The sequence below is a fragment of the Gymnodraco acuticeps genome, unplaced genomic scaffold (assembly GCF_902827175.1).
Source record: "Gymnodraco acuticeps unplaced genomic scaffold, fGymAcu1.1, whole genome shotgun sequence".
Lineage (NCBI taxonomy): Eukaryota > Metazoa > Chordata > Actinopteri > Perciformes > Bathydraconidae > Gymnodraco > Gymnodraco acuticeps.
The window spans coordinates 695667-712462 of NW_022990621.1; the positions used below are offsets into that span (position 1 = coordinate 695667).

General features: G+C 42.7%; 1 protein-coding gene across 1 annotated transcript in view; it reads right to left on the bottom strand.

Annotated features, from left to right (window-relative positions):
- LOC117554619 (coiled-coil domain-containing protein 102A-like) overlaps positions 1 to 16796 on the bottom strand; it is an 82196-nt gene that overhangs the window by 31301 nt on the left and 34099 nt on the right. The gene's annotated exons all lie outside the window — the stretch shown is intronic.

Sequence of the window (16796 nt, forward strand, 5' to 3'; positions counted from 1 at the left end):
TATTGTTTACTTTCATTCCTAATCTTTTATCATCAACATGTGAGAATATTCTCTACATATTAAGCCAGTTGATCTTCATTTGTACTTGTATTTTCACAATTGAATACTTGTTATTTAAATGTTTACTTTTTATACCAGTATTCAGGTTATCATTTGCGACATATAGTCCTATTATTTGGTGAATCATGATGAAACATATTTGTGATGTAGACTAAGTTTCTCCTCCTGAGTCTGTGGCCGACAGTTTGAGAAAGATCCCGTCTGTGTCTGTGGTGAGGTTTGCCTCTAGCTCTGGGTCAAGAGAAGTTGAGCTCCTTCCTGTTTCCCCCCTCCCTCAAGAGGCAGAGGAAGTTCCAGAGGAGATCAGGATCTGTGGGAACCACTCACAGGGAACCAGAAGAAAGGGAAAGGAAACAGAGCAGCTGGATGGAGGGGAAGCTCTGAAACAGGGGCCTCCTCTCTGTCAGTAATGTGGATCCAACCCACTACCTGTACACAGGTGTAGTTTGTGTCAGAAAAATGTAACAGTGCCATGACGCATACTTCCATTAAAGATCTCCCATCATGCTATTTATAGGCATATATTGTCAGATATATAAAAACATATACAAAACACATCTAGATAAGATAAGAGATAAGATAAGATAGAACTTTATTGATCCCAATTTGGGAAATGTTTGTGTTGCAGCAGCATAAAAAGACATGGCATTGTACAATACAAATTAAAAGACAAGAAATAAACACAGGGTTCCTGCAGGTTTCACCAACTCAAATTTAAGGCTTTATAAGACCTTTTTAAGACCACTTTGAATAGAATTCAAGACCTATTTCACGGCAAGAAAGTATGAAGGAAAACTGCTATGAAAGAAGAAATACGTCCCATAATTACTAACAAAGTAAATGAATTCATGTTCAACATAAGAACGATGACTGAACATAACAGCATAACAGTACACTGAACCGTGTTAGACAAAAAGTGTGTATGTATGTATGTGTGTGTGTGTGTGTGTGTGTGTGTGTGTGTGTGTGTGTGTGTGTGTGTGTGTGTGTGTGTGTGTGTGTGTGTGAGTGAGTGACAAGAGCTATATTCAGAGCTCTGCTGCCTTCATGCTGTTGTATGATTAGTGTTTAGCTACGGTATTTAGCATCCACAGCACCTCCGCTTTTAGGGTTGACGTAGACTCAAACGTCGCCCGGAGGTCCCCCGGAGTTGTTGCGGGAGTAGCTGCATTAGCTAACGCTATATTATCAAAACAAACGCATTTCTTTCGCAAAAGGTGCAGCGGGCTTCTACTACGGAGTATTAGGGCCACACTTAGAAGAAAAAAAACAGAGAGATTTCGAGAATAAAGTCGTAATATTACGAGAATAAAGTCGTAGTTACGAGAATAAAGTCGTAATATTACGAGAATAAAGTCGTAGTTACGAGAATAAAGTCGTAATAATACGAGAATAAAGTCATAGTTACGAGAATAAAGTCGTAATATTACGAGAATAAAGTCGTAATGTTACGAGAATAAAGTCATAATTACGAGATTAAAGTCGTAGTTTCATAAGTGACTTGAGAAGGAGACAACAGCAGCGTCCTGCAATAAAATGAGGAATGTGGAGCATCTTGTGAAGCAGTACTTTAGTTTAGGTTTCTCAAATAACGAAATACTTAATCTTTTGGCACATCAGCATCAGATTATCATAAGTATTAGAACTTTGAAAAGGTTGTGCAAGAAACTGTCTATTATTTGGAAGAAAGAACCAAACGGACTTGGAGGAGATTGTCTCCTTTCTGCAGGAGGAAATGGCTGGTTCTGGCCGACTACAAGGCTATCGTTGGTTACATCTACGAGCTGTTCAAAGGGGATTTGTTGTTTCACAAGAAACGATGAGACTTGTAATCAAGGCTTTGAATCCAGAAGGAGTCGAACGATAGCCTGGTAGTGGAATCGGAATGAGCTCCCCATTGAAATCAGGACAGCAGAAAGCTTACACATCTTCCGGCGCAGACTGAAAACTCATCTCTTTCGACTGCACTTCGAGCGATAGAATTACTAACAAAGAATTGCTAACAAAGCACTCATATACTAATAAAGGACTGGCTTATCTAAAGCCAGTTGAGTAGCACTTGAAATGTTTTAGCTCTATGAAACCTGATGTACTTATATGATTCTGTTTTCTTCAAGTTTGTATCTTGTTGGTCGAACGCACTTATTGTAAGTCGCTTTGGATAAAAGCGTCAGCTAAATGCAATGTAATGTCGGCCAGAACCAGCCATTTCCTCCTGCAGAAAGGAGACCATCTTCTCCAAGTCCACTTCTCAAGTCACTTATGAAACTACGACTTTAATCTCGTAATTATTACTTTATTCTCGTAACATTACCACTTTATTCTCGTAATATTACGACTTTATTCTCGTAATGTTACGACTTTATTCTCGTAACTATGACTTTATTCTCGTATTATTACGACTTTATTCTCGAAAATCTCTGGGGGGTTTTTTCTAAGTGTGGCCCTAATACTCCGTCGTAGGCTTCAAACACGTTCCCCTCCACTGGTTTCAACCAAGCACTAAATTCGATGTTTTCCAACCAAATACGGTTGAATTTACATATATTTATTTGCAAGTAGATTAGCCAATTTTGGGGCCGATCGCCGGAATCAGTATCGGCCGATACCGACCGCCGATCCGATCGAGTGGGCGGGGCCTATGGGGATCTTCCATTTAAAGCAGTGCTTCTGAAAGTGTGGTCCGCGGGCCACTGGTGATCCGTGAGCGCCCCCTAGTGGTCCGCGAGTATATTGGTAACATTTCACATTTGAAATAAATACATTTAAGTTTTCCACACTCTCGCAGGAATATCTCCGCAATGGAGCGAGCTAAAGTTTTACTTTTGATGTCATGATATGGACCAGCACAACACCTTCGTCACACATGTTGCCACTTGTTTGTACCATTTTCAGGCGATTTGTAATCTGTTCTAGAAAAACGATGTGATTTTGGATATTTGTGGAGCTAGGTGGTCCGCGAGTGTTTTTTTATTGGTTAAGTGGTCCTTGGTATGAAAAAGTTTGAGAAACACTGATTTAAAGTGATGTTTAAAACTCAGTTAATGGGGCTCAGTTAATGGGGCTCATTCACTGGCGCTTCCACAGACAACAACCAACATAATTATTACATTCAGACGAAGATAATAACACGGGAGAAATGAGCGGAAGCACTCTCTCTCCCTCTCTTCCTCTCTCTCTCTCGTTACCCCTCGATTCCACCAGCTCCATCTGCGTCGAGTTACGGCTGCGCCGCGGTTTTGGTCCGGCCTCCTCCGGCGTCATACCCTACCGGGGGCGTTTCAGGAGTGTTTCAGAAGCGGAGCGTCTTGCCTGCCGGCTCGCAGTTTTTGTTGATTTGGCCATATTTCCTGGACAGGCTACTTTGTACAGACAAAGTTAATAGACTACGGAGGGATAAGGTCTGCAAAATGAGTTTATTTGGGGGATGGGCCGGATGCTCTGACCGGTCCACTTCCTGCCCGGCGCCTCTGCAACGCCCCGCATCGAAAAATAGACTTCAATCCTATTTTGAGCGGAGCCCAGCGCCGAGACGCCAAATATGAAATATGTATATAAATACATGTTAAGCACATCAGGCTGGCAGCTCTATGGGCATTGCTCTACGGTAGTTGTTATTTGCACATTGTTAATCATGGGCAATGCATCCTTAAATTGTTTAACTGTGAGGTGTTATACAATTGTACTGTCCTCTGGAGAGCTTTTTAAGGTAAAAAATAAACAGCATGATGGGATGTGCAGTACTAGTAGAGAGAACCAAATATGTAAAGCACTTTTTTGTTAATTTATGATTTGCTGCATATGAGGAATAAAACAAAAATCCCCAGTAAATATACACAAAAAAAAATCCTCTGTCGTACCATATTGAAGTATCAATATTTTGCATCGTGTTGAATCGCATCGTATCGCCCCGAATCGCATAATGTTGAATCAAATCGTATCGAACTGTATCGCAACAGGGGTGAATCGTATCGTATCGCCTGGTGTTTCAAATGTATCGTTAATTTATCATATAGTTGGCAACGTATCGAGATGCGCATCGCATCTGCCTCAGTGATGGCGATGCACATCCCTAGTGTGGAGGGGGAGTGGGCTATTAAGCCCTCAAACAGCGAGTCTGCATCAGTGCTGACTGGAGGCCGGTCTCTACCTGACCGGTCTCAACGCTGTGTGTGTCCGTCAGGAAACAAGCTGTTTACAAGTAGTTCCAGCAAACATCCACTGATAAACTGCGATGTTAACAACCTCATGATAACCTCATATGTTTTTAACTTAGGATCGTACCTGTGTTTAGTCTAGAAAAAGGTAAATATGTGCATTTTATTATAAAGTTGTGTATATATACAGACTTTTGCAAAAACTAAGAAGCTTATAAACATCAGGTTTAAAACTAAAAGAGCTTTGAAACACAATGAAAGATGTTTGGAGTTTTATTTGAGTTATTCATTTAAACTTTTTGTCTAAGAGCTGATTTGAAACCGTTGTTACATACAGTTACGGCATTTCCTGTTTCTGCCGGAGAGAGGGGAGGCCGTCCCAAAGCTTGCTGCTGTATTTACTCCCTCCCTCTGACAGGAGGGAGCCTCATGTGTCACTCCACAGAGTTCACTCCGTCACAGAGGGGGAGTGTGTAGGGGTAGGGTGTAGGGCGTGGTTTGGGATTGGGCCGCCATTTTGGCGAGCTTGTTTTTTCCGCGCACAGAGAAAAGTGTCATGTATTTTACGTCATGCAATCGGCTCTAGCGATCGGCATTTTTAGAGAGCACCGATCGATCGGTAGAGAGTGTGTATCGGCTGATATCGATCGGCGGCCGATCGGAGCATCCCTAATGATTACTGGTTCCATTGTTGAGGGGAACTGAAAGGCTATTGCCGTACTGGTTACTTTGTAGCCCGGACATTTCCCCCAAAACACATTTAGACGAGATCGCAACACAGAAGTACCTTTCAAATCCCATCATTTTTAAGACCTTCTAAATCAGTGGTTCCCAACCTGCGCCAAAGATCACAGGGGGGGCGCCAGGCCTCAGATGATTTGAGGCCAAATATCATATTTAGACTTTTTTTTTTTTTACATATAATTGTAAAGCAATACATGATTGTCACTAAAAGCATTGTCTCAACATTACAATAAAACATACAAAATAATTGATTAATTCCTTTGAATAAAAATTCAAGTTAGTAGCTAATAAAGGCATAAAAAGACAGAAATGTATAATTCTTTCTTTAATAGAAATGTTTCTTCTGCCCGTAAAGTGTCCAAACCAGGCTTTTCTGGATAAGCGCATTTTTAATAGTCATTGTCCATGCCGGTTTCAGTTGGATTATTTGTCACAGTTGCTCTGATCAGATCGGTCTCCTCCATTTTGTAGATTATTTACGACTTTTGAATCCACATAAACACATCGGCAAAATCCGGCTTACTTTGAGCATGTGTTTTAAACAGTTTAATCCCTTTGTGAATTGTTTCCACTTGCGGCATCCTTTAATTTCTTCATACAGCGGGAATTCAAATGAATTAATCCTGAGTCCAATAACCATCAAAGTCACTCCAATAGTGCTCCTTAATTACGCTTTCATCCTCCTTTAACAAAATACTTCACATTCATCCAGTTTGTGACAGTAGTTGTAGCATTTTTGAGACTTTTAAACTTTAATTACCGCTGTTGCGGGATTTATTGTACTGAGTTATGACAGTGGTGTCACGTTACATGTACATTTCGGTTTTGCTGTTATAGCACCTCCTAGAGGCAATTGGCTTGATTGCAGCAAATTCATGCTATTTTTGGCTGTTTGTGTTTTCATTGGCCAGTAGAGGTCACATTACATAATCACATGACTGAGTTGAAAGGTCAGCGGCCATGTTTTTCTGACAGACAAGCTAGAGAGCCACATGTTGTACCTCCTCTTACATCCGGCTAGTGATGGGAATTATGGCTCTTTGAAGGGAGCCGGATCTTATGGCTCTGTTCCTTTCAAAGAGCTGTTCAAAAGAGCAATTTGTTTTAAAGGGGGGCGGAGTTTATCACCAATGATTGACTGTATTGCCAGATTGAATGTACTACTTTGAATTTACCCTCTGTAGCCTATGTGTTAAGTAAATAAAGTTGCCTTGAATGAAATGCACGCAACTCTTAATATTAGATACTGTGGTTTAGGTGGCGATGGAGGTTATTTGTTGAGCCTGCTTTAAAGGATATGTTGCCTTTACAAATGGTGCGCTTTATCACTGCCTGGGTTTTGGTTGAAGTGCATCCAAATGCTGCTGCGTTTTCGCGTTTGGCTCATTTTCCATCCGAAAAACACGACGTCTACCTGTCCTGTACCACTTGTTATGACTTCTCTCGCGCGTATTCCGTTAAGACCCACCCCATCTCACTCCTCGTGCTGAAACCTACCAATCAGAGTAGGGGGGGGGGGGGGGGGGGGGCAGGGGCGGCGGGTACTGTAGGCTAGGGAAGGCTAAGCCTTCCCAAATATTTTTGTCGCTGCATCCAGGGAGGTATACTGCGAAGGAGGATTTTCGCTTAGCCGGCTAACTTCAGGGAAAACTCGGGGTTTCCGGTCCTACGAAGCTGGTTTTCTTTTTAGCAGGCTAGATCTCCATGGTAACTTATGCTGTGCGGCTAACCTGGGGTGTATACTACGAAGCAGGATTTTCGTTTAGCAAGATCATTTCTGGGATTTCCGGTACTACGAAGCTGGTTCACTTTTTAGCGGGTTAGATCTCCATCCTGGAACCTAGCCTGTGCTCCGAAGCCGGATAGGTTCCAGCAGGGCCGGCGTCATGGGGGTCATTCTCGGGCCATGCCCTCCCAAATGAGTCACCGTTGCCGTTTTTTTTTTTTTTTTAATCATATCAGTGAAAACGTATCCACTAAAGGTTTTTTGTGTGAAATACATCAGAAATAAAGAATACAAATATAAAACACAGCCTGAGGTGTGCTCACTGCTGCTCTCTGATTGGTGACCAATGACCCCCGACCTTTGTTTTGTTATCATTACGTGGCTGTGTGTTTAGATGAAAGCCCAGTGACAATCTGTTCATCTGTTACACTGATTATACAGTAAAGCCATCGAAAATAATATGATATAGTACAGTACAAGTAGCCTACTTCTGGGTCTCTGTGTTTCATTCAAGCTCGGCTCTGTGTGTGTGTGGCACGAGCACATTTTGTGAGTGCGCGAGTGGTAACGTGGAATGTTGTTGTTAGCATCTGGTTAGCTAGCTATGCTAACGGATATAAAGAGCTGTTTCTACACCAAGGTGGAGGAGAGTCCTCTCGTGTCAGACTGAGAGGATCGTATAACCTCAGCTCAGTGAGGTAAGGACTCTCTCAGTGTAGTTAACTTTAGTGTAGGTTATCTCAGTGGGTCTCAAACGGTTTGGTCACCATTTATGTAAACAAGTATTTGCGAGGAATACCTTTATATGATCATATAGTTATTAAGAGAATAAATGAAAAACGGGTATGAAATACTATAGGACAGTAACACAAGAATACAGTTTAAAAGGGGAGTGATTAGTAAAAATATCCATAAAGGAAAAGTCAATCTGTGTACAGTTCTGTTTCATATGGATGCTGAGATAGGCTATCCTTAGATCTCTTCATTTTGCTCTCAAAGTGCACCAGATTGATGCATTTAACTTCATTATTTAAAAAATAATCTTCCCGGGGGAGCATGCCCCCAGACCCTCCTAGAGGAGGTTAGGTCCACCCCCACCTAAAACATGTTCACATGGATAGGATACTAAATACTAGGGCTGTGAAGTTAACGCGTTAATAACGCGTTAACGCACTAATTATTTTAACGCGCCGCGTTAAAATAATTAACGCCCCGCCCCGTAGTTTCAGAGCGCATCGAGTTTAAAATACCATCTAGCTGATGCTGACAGCCCCGCTCCTGCCGCCCGCTTGTGGCAGACCACACTTCCACGCTCACCGGCAGGCACCGACTGGTTGTTGGGAGGACCGGGAGGGTGTGTGTATGTGTGGCCCGAGCGAGCGAGAGAGAGACCTTGCGTGCATTGTTGTTGTTAGCATCTGGTGCTAGCTAGCTGCGCTAACGGATCTAAGGAGCTGTTTAAATGAAAACAGAGGAGCGACATTTCGCCACAACTGCGCCGAGCACTTGACTTTATGCAGGAAGCCAGACAGTGGGACATTGTACGAGAAGTCAGCACACTCAGCACGGATAGTGCGCAACATGATTGTAGCGTCCAGGCAGCTCCCGTTCGAGCATATGCCTTGAGTTGCACATAGCTCCAACGATCCAGTTCCTGACGGACGCCAAAAAAGCCCGAGATTATGGAATTAAACCAATAAATAAAAGCAAGGATAATTGTGTGTTATTGGTGAGTAAATAACAGTGTGTTATTTTGAAAAGAATAACAAATTAGAAGGAAAAAAAGATTTTAAAAATACAGATTTCCGTATTCTGAGGCTCTGAGCCCCATTTATTTTCCTCACAGACGGCAACAAAAGTCAGAAATTATACGATTTAAAATAAAAGCAATAATTGTGGCTTGATATTGAGTAAGAACATGTTTTTATGAACCACACAGCTTCTGGTCTTCCTCGACCCGACCGGAGAAAAATACATGCTGCAGGCAGTAGAAATACATTGCTTTTAAAATCGTGCTGTGCAACACGAAAAAAAGGGGCAAATCGTGTTGGGTAGTGCTGTAGCGACGCGTCGACTTCAACAAAATATCGTCGACGACATATTTCCGCGTCGACGCGTCGCCACCATAGACTGTATGACGCCACACACACGTGGGTCACCCAAAGCAACAAGCAGTTCGCAATCGCACTTCTAACACAATGGAGACTGAAACGGCTACCAACTCCTCCTCACAGGATTGCGCACGAAGCCCTCAAACGAAAACATCTCGCCCCAGGTCTTCAAAAGCATGGGAATATTTTAAAGTTAGTCCAAAACGCAAAGATATTTATATATTTATATCTCACTGAGACTGCTGCTTGACCGGAAGCAGCAGCTAGCTGTGGTGGCAACCATTAGCAGCTAGCATTTGCTCTCCGATTTAAAATGGAATTATGGATTATAAATTCAATCATTTTTGTATACATAGACGTTAAAAACCTATGGATTAACCGATTCAGCCGCGTTTTTTCTCATTTGAATGCCATTGAACACGTATTTTGATCAGATTGACAGCTACGGCGGTGTGAGACGATCTCCCTTAGAAGCTCTGTGAAGGTACGTGTTGTGATGACTGTATTTGCTTCCCCTGTCGCGAGTCCGGATCACTCAGTGATGATACTATGTACCTACATAATCTGTGGAGTCTCAGTTTTAATCGGATATCTTGTATGTGCAGCAACGATAAGTAATAAGGGTACTTTTATCTTGAGATCTGTGCCAATGTCCGTTAGCATTTTTCGCTCAGGGGTCATTTAGATGCTTCTTATGAGACTTGTGTTTTGTTTTGGTAAACATGGTTTGTATCGTCAGTTAGCTGAGATTATTTCCGTTAATCTGGTATAACACATTAATAGGTTCTTAAATATTAAGATCCCCTGAGACACAGTATCGTGAAAAAAAAATGTTTTACATTACGTTTTTTTTACATTACGTTTTTTATGAATTGAACAACAGAAAAATAATCGTTCGATTAGTCGACTAATCGATCAAATAATCGCCCGATTAATCGTTTTCAAAATAATCGTTTCCCCCCAGCACTAGTGTTGGGGAACACGAAATGCTGTGAGACTGGGTTGTGTAGCCACACAGAGGATCCACTGCAAACCCCTCAGTTTGACCCTTTCCAAAAGTCCCAGTGGTTGATGTGAAAAAGAAGCTTCAGTCTTCTGGATCTGAAGAGAAAAAGGAAGATTAAGATAACTGATCAGTGTGCTAAAGCTGCTTTGCTTAGACAGATGTTATCTGTGGAGCGGAGATCATGTGTTTAGTAACATGCGCTGACAATCACAAGGACAACAACTGTGGAAGGCACATTAGTGTGTAGAGTATGACAAATTGCCTCAATGAATGACTTCATTAGTTAGTGTCTTTGTATAGACTAGAAACAGTGTTATATGGCTGATATAGGAGGGGAGAAAGGTGAGACTATGCAACTGTTCATGTCTCAGTGCCGGTCAGGACACACTGGTCAGGCGTGGTCAAAGTGATGTCCTGAATTATTGTGTGAAATGTTGGAGGGACATTTGAAAACTAGGACAACATATAGAGACGTTAACCACAGACAGGGAGGACTACACCAACAGCAGAATGTCAATATCTGTGGCACATTTTGTATAAAAAAGTAATATTAAAGGTCCCATGTCATGCTTTTCCGTTTATTACCCGTCCCCTTGTGTGTTATGTAGCTTTATTTTTTCAAACCCTCAAAGTACACCCTGTAGCGAGTAAAACTAACACAGAAAATGCGTGTCTATGCTGCCCCAGAACGCCTCGTTGGGGATTTTCTTTTTCCATTTTTGTCTTCCGGGAACCAAGTGACGTAACGACGACCCCTCCGTGGATGTGTGGGCTCCTCAAACACACACACTCAGCCTTATTTTTCTCAGCTGCAGCTCCGCTGATTTCTCAGCCTGAGACAGCGGGACACGGCGAGGCCCGGCCCGGTCCACACACACACAGACCCACAGCCAGGCTGCGGGTGTGTGTGCTCCGGCCGAGCTCGGGCCGGGCCTTGCCGTGTCCCGCCGTCCCACAGACCCCACGCAGTAAGCCAGCTCACACTGTCCGCTCCTCGCAGCAGCGAGCCCCGCAACGTCCCGCCAACACGGCACCCAGACCCCACGCAGCATTCTCATCTGTTTGTCATTACTGGTGTCATTTTTTGGTTGTAACGCCATTGTAACACATAATCACTGATGTTCCGCTGTAACGGTGGTGGACTCATCAGAACAGAGTGGGCGAGTTGACCAATCAGAGCATAGTGGGCTCATAGGGAGGGAGGGGGGCAGGAGCTCCAACAAGCCGTGTAGGACAGAGAGTGAACACACATACTATACAGAGATGCTGTGTGAGAAACCAATGTGAGTTTGGAACATTGAGCAATGTAAATCTATTCTAGTAGACCTCATCAATGGAATTATGATCAGTAGAAATGGCCATGACATGGGACCTTTAAGACATTTAAAAACATGTTTTTTATCACACTACGTGTTTCGGACCCAGACATAATGTGTAGTTGTTTCTCACACTGGCTTACTGCTGACTGCCTGCTTACATCATGGCCCGTACATCATTATGATAATAGGGATGCACCGCTGTCAAATTCTTCAGCCGATGTTAAGAGTTACAATTTTGCCGACTCCCATGTTTTACTGTCCTTTTTTTGTTATTCATTTTACTTTTGTGCCAACAAAAGCTTCTTTGCTGTGCTGTACTACGACCTGAGGAGACTTTAAGTTACAAAGACAGTGGTTGCTTTTGATTCTTGTTTTCTGTCATAATCCATTATTACCCTTCATATTTTGATAATAATAAATATACAATTGATATAATTAACTTTCAGTTAAATAGTTTAGTTCATGCATTTACTTAAGCATCTATAATTAAGATGAACAAAATGTCCACACACACACACACACACACACACACACACACACACACACACACACACACACACACACACACACACACACACACACACACACACACACACACACACACACACACACACATAGTGAAGGAATAATTCTTAGATCATTCAAGGAATTACCTAGATGTAGGAATGTGTAAAACAGTGTCATTCTTTGTAAGCCTGCACTAACTTGCTCTGGAACTCCCTCTGTTCGCCACCCAGGAGAACACGTGTGTGTGTGTGTGTGTGTGTGTGTGTGTGTGTGTGTGTGTGTGTGTGTGTGTGTGTGTGTGTGTGTGTGTGTGTGTGTGTGTGTGTGTGTGTGTGTGTGTGTGTGTGTGTGTGTGTGTGTGTGTGTGTGTGTGTGTGTGTGTGTGTGTGTGTGTGGAGGGGAATCATTAATTGTAGGGTGAAGATTTGGTTAGGGTTTTGGGGAAAACACGCAGCGTGGTGCACGGGCTCTCGGGTCAATATTTTGTGTTTAAAAACCTATTTGAAAAACTCCTGTAGTAAAACCAATCAAAGTTTATAAAAGCCCTGTTTGGTCTGGGTTAAAAATGGAATAAAAAAATGGAATAAAAGGGATAAAAGAGAGCAGCGGCTGCAGCACAGAGCGTATGCGGCGGGGTTAAAACCTGTACTCCTGCCCCCCGAACGAGGTCTCCGAGGCTGGGTCCCACAGCATCTGGTAAAAGACCTAGTAAGTGGGTTAAAAAACATCTGGCTAAAAGGACCGAGGTTGACTTTGTTTAAAATCGGCATGCAGGTCAAATTAGTGTTAAAAAATGTGTGTGTGTGGGAGCTGTTTTTTTCCCCTCTACACTAACACTCAATGTAAAGATGACTGGCTTCTTTTCCCATCATGTTTCAGTTCCATCACAGGTTCCATAATGTCCTTAAAGATACTCATGCAGCAGCAGCACTTCTGAGGAAATGTGGGTCAAAACTGAAAACACCCGTACTCAGTTCTATGCATCAAAGCGTTCAGTTTGTATCTACAGGGTTAGATGTCATTAAACACTGCCGCCAGGAGTCACAGACTGAGGACGAATATGTTGTTTGGCCTGTGAAATATCACTCTTTACAATTCATAGATCCGGATCTTTATAATGTAGTATAATTCCCTTTTTAAATTACATTTTTTGTTTTACATTTCACAACAATCAAAACGACATCTTGAAATGACTAGATTCAGAAAGGAGACAAAACCCCACAGAAACTGAGACCACAGTTTTGTGTTTGAATATTGGCCTTTTATTTAATTTTTTTAAATCCTCTAAAAGTTGCACAGTCATAATGTGTAATGGACAAGAGGAGGGTTTCATCTTCATGACCATGGCATGCAGTATATGAAGAGTTATTGGATTAAAAGAGCAGATGAAACGGCACAGTGTCTCATATTAGAAATCTTATTTGTGAAGAAAGATACAAATTCCTCGCACCTAGCCGGGGGCGCATCAAGAAAATGACTCGGGGGAGGGGCAATGACATGGCTCACAATGTTGAATAACGCTTTTGGGTAAGAGTGATTATTTTCGATCAGTGTAGAAAAATAGGAAGATCTAGACCAGGGGTGCCCAATACGTTCATCGCAAAGGTAGTGTGGGTAGATCGCATGGCATTGAACAAAACAGTAGAAAAGTTAGCCTATCATCCATCCTTACTATGGCATTTGCCACTTGATTGACGTACCGGTAAGCCAGTCTGAGATCTCATCTTTTCTAACACGCAGTTCACCACGCCAGCTGCAATTCACCGGCGAGCTGATTACCTAGTTAGCCTTCCAATGTATACAATTCTACTAAAGAAAGGGTCTAAAATTGACGTAATGACCAAAAATGTACTGAGTTGTATTGTGCCATACGGGTTCATGCAGTTATGCAAGGTACACCAACACAAGTATACTCAGTAGCGTTTCCGCCAGGGGGGCGTCTTGGCGTCATACGACAAAAAAATAAATAATTTGAGAGAAGATCGAGAGTTTTTATCTGCTCTGCATCAGCCAAACGGCTCGCTGCACCCTCGCTGCGAAGGGGACCCAAGTTCCCATCAGCAAAAACACGTGGGTTTGCTGTCCTGGCTCCTAAATGGTGGAATGAGCTCCCCATTGACATCAGGACAGCAGATAGCTTACACACCTTCCGGCGCAAACTGAAAACTCATCTCTTTCGACTCCACTTCGAGCGATAGAACTATTAACAAAGCACTTTTATACTAATAAAGGACTGGCTTACCTAAAGCCAGTTGAGTAGCACTTGAAATGTTTTTGCTCTATGAAACCTGATGTACTTATATGATTCTGTTTTCTTCAAGCTTGTATTTTGTTGGTCGAACGCACTTATTGTAAGTCGCTTTGGATAAAAGCGTCAGCTAAATGCAATGTAATGAAATGACGAAAAGGACAAGGACATCCCTCTGTTGGAGGGGCAAAGGAGTCTGGTGAGATTCTTTTCGCCGCCAGCAAAGCGCGCTCCTTTGACGGAAAAAAACACCGCCGCATCTTCCAAGGACCGTGTCAGGAGGGGTGTCAGGGAGACGTAAAGAGATAGTATAAGGGACGGTGCAATTCAAAATGGTGTGTGTGTGCATATGCAAAGAGATAGAATCTATAAGGGACGGCTCAATTCAAAATTCAAGTCACGTGATACAACGTGACGTCTCAGCAGTGATAATGATAGCAATTCTGCAAAGCCATTAATACCATTGGGATTAGATGTAGGTGGTCTATACATAATTATGCACAGACAAGGAGATTTGCCTTTTATAATGGTGCTTTGTGTCAGCCAGGATTCTGTAATCATGAGGAGATCTAAATCATTTGAAAGGATAAAATCACTACCTAAAAAGGATTTGTTTACAAGTGATCTTAAGGATTGCTGATCGCAAAGTCTTAGGTAGATCTGCCAATGGAACAGGAGTGATTGTGATGAGATTGGATGTAACTGGGGTTGATGTAATAAATAACTGATGTTCCTGGGAGTGCACTTAAACAATAAACTGGACTGGACAGACAACACCGATGCTCTCTTCAGGAAGGGACAGAGCAAGCTGTTCTTCCTGAGGAGGCTCAGGTCATTCAACGTGTGCACGAGGCTGCTGCAGATGTTCTACCAGTCTGTGGTGGCCAGTGTGCTCTTCTTTGCCGTGGTGTGCTGGGGTGGAAACACAAACACTAGGGACACTGGCAGGCTGAACAAGCTCGTGAGGAAGGCTAGCTCTGTAGTGGGAGTTCTGGACAATCTGGAGGAGGTGGCGGAGGGGAGGACGAGGAGGAAGCTCGACAGCATCCTAGAGAACCCCTCCCACCCACTCCACGCAGAGCTAGTGAAGATGAGGAGTACGTTCAGCCACAGACTCATCCCTCCACGACAACGCACCAAGCGCCTCGGACAGTCCTTTGTGCCTGTAGCCATCAGGCTGCACAATAAGGGGTTAATGATGAAAAAGAAATACAATTAAATCACTGGACATAAATATACACTGTTTCCACAACAACCCATGTTCATATATTAGTAGTAGACCCAATAGGTAGATAGATATGTCACTATGTGTACAGATGTCCATTTTCACTTTTCACTTTAACTTATTCCGTACTTTATAACTTAGATGACCAAATATATATGCTGACAGTTATCATTTTAATTTATTTTCTTGATTTTATTTCTTTTTGATTTGATTAATCTGTGTGAATCTTTGCTGTCCTGTTTTTTCACGCTTACCCTGTTGCTGCTTTGTACAACGGAATCTCCCCTCGGGGATTAATAAAGGTTCATCTTATCTTATCTTAGGTGTGGAAGGGGCCCTGATATTACACATTCTTTACCCAAGCTTTCAGCCGTTCAATATCATGCTGGAGTTAGGTTGACTGTTTGTGCCTGTGTGGACGAACCCTGTGTGGGTGGGTGGAGCTCAACAATAGCATAAACAGAAAACTCACATATCTAAAGAACTCTTGGAGCCCGGGCTGTAGGTCCTTTAGGGAGACTGAACAGGCCTGCGAGTGATCCAGAATGGAGTGTTTGGAGAAGTTATTCTTAGTCATGAGGGCACCATATTTCATCATTTCTTGGCAGTTGACTTGTTTACAAAAAAATACATATTGAGTTATGTCTTCCAATCAAAGAACGTTTTTGGATGAAATGTTAAATGTGCAAATCCAATCTAACTACCAGGATTAGCAAAGGTTTATAACTACTGTATGTCTAACATGTGTAAAGGTCCTTTACTGGCTGCACTGTCTGAACTGATTATGATGTGTCTGATGAATAAAGGAGTGTTATCACTAGCCATTCTGTCCTGAAACACAGCTCAAACAAAGACTTTATGTTGTACACTGTCTGTCTCTCTGTTTCTCTCGTAAAACTGAACCTTCCTATCTTAACCCCAAACACAAAGGTGGGACTACAGGAAACATCAGGAGAGTGTGTGAAGGTGGAACAGACTTGAACAGAAGCCCAGTGCTGACCATGGCTTTCACAGATTGAAAATAACCAACTGGTACCAGGTAACCACTGATTCATGTTAACATGGTTCACTTGAGAACAGGCCAGGTAACCACTGATTCATGTTAACATGGTTCACTTGAGAACAGGCCAGGTAACCACTGATTCATGTTAACATGGTTCACTTGAGAACAGGCCAGGAAAACATGTGTCTGCTGTCTTGTTAAAGCGCTCTCTGTAGTGTCTAAACTCAGCCAAAGGTCTAAGAGGAAGCTTCCGTCTGCGAGAGGACTGAGCGCTTCTGGACTTTGCAAAACACAAACAGAGTGAAACCTCTTCTCTTTAGCAGATGATGTCACAATCTCGCAGTCCAAACTCTATTATGTCTTTTGCTGTCTCTCCGTATCCGTTGTTGCTACTTCCCAACTTTCCCTTTCTTCTCTCACTGTCCTTCTGTCACACAGTTGGCCTCTCCCTCCTCTCTGGCCTGTAGTCTTTGTGAGCCCCGCCCTCTGTCAGCACAGGGCCCGTAAAGAGCTCCGCCAGCGGGTCAGGCAATAAACTCTTTGACAGAACATCTGTCCTCGCTGACCATATGCTTTACAGCCCAAACTTTGACTAATGTTTAACTATAATTCTCATAAATTCAACGTTATAAACAAATCATTAGACCACATTTGACTCTGCTGTGTTCTCACCCTACCCCCTACCACACA